The following is a 983-nucleotide window of genomic DNA, read 5'->3' as shown; positions in this document are numbered from 1 at the left end:
AATTGCATACTTATCTGAACAAAAGAGACCAAAAAAAACCTATCAAGGAGCATCTGTAATTTTCCAATGCGGACTAGGGAAGACTGCAAGTCAGCTGTGACAAGAATGATAACAGGACCATGCTTTTGTTTTCTTTATTTTACCCTTGAGAAGATAACCTTTCATATTTTGGTGTAGTAGACATATTGATGAAGATGTTTTTGTGATGTTGCAAAACTCCACTTTCTTCTCATCCCCTTGGGAACAAATACATTCATATCATTTAACCACAACACATGTTTATAAAGAGCAGAAAGACCAGAGGCACAGCACTTTGCAGGGACTCAGATATACTAATATCTATTGTCTGCATCAAAAGCTAGCTGAGAGGAATTGTCAGAAAAAGGGTATTCATAAGAGGTAACATGCTAATTCAGTGTCAGAAAAACCAGCCAGAGATGGTATTTGACTCATTTATTCCTAAAATTTTTGGTGAGCCAAGATCCAAGCAGGAACTTGTGGCTCTGGAGGTATGCGTGGCTTGCCAGCAGTTCTGACGCGCCTCCCGTAAAATATGGGATATCAGACTGTGGGTGGCAGGACTGTGCTGTTGGTGAGGGGCTGGGCAGCAGGGCTGCAGAAGGACAGGACTCAGAAAGGAGAGCTGGGGCAGATAATGAGGCATCTTGGGACCCAGCCACGTGCCTAAGTCTGTGGCTGAACCCTTATATACAGTGGAAGCCCTGAGATCTGCAAAAGGCTTTTAACCTTCTTTTTTTTTCAAGACTATTCCTTGAGTTCCTTTCCCCTTTGCCTCTCAGAAATATACATTAGCTGCCCAAAGACATGTAACTCTGCTCTTCAGCAGGACCAGGATGCCTAAACCTCAAAGGCACTTTTGAAGACTCCATCCACAGCCTAAAAATAGATGAGAACATTAATTAAATGAGATTATTATAATAGACATTCAAATCCAAAAGAAGAAACTCTTCTCAAATCTCATC

The sequence above is a fragment of the Ammospiza caudacuta genome, chromosome 3 (assembly GCF_027887145.1).
Source record: "Ammospiza caudacuta isolate bAmmCau1 chromosome 3, bAmmCau1.pri, whole genome shotgun sequence".
NCBI classification, from domain to species: domain Eukaryota; kingdom Metazoa; phylum Chordata; class Aves; order Passeriformes; family Passerellidae; genus Ammospiza; species Ammospiza caudacuta.
This window is presented reverse-complemented; position numbering follows the sequence as displayed.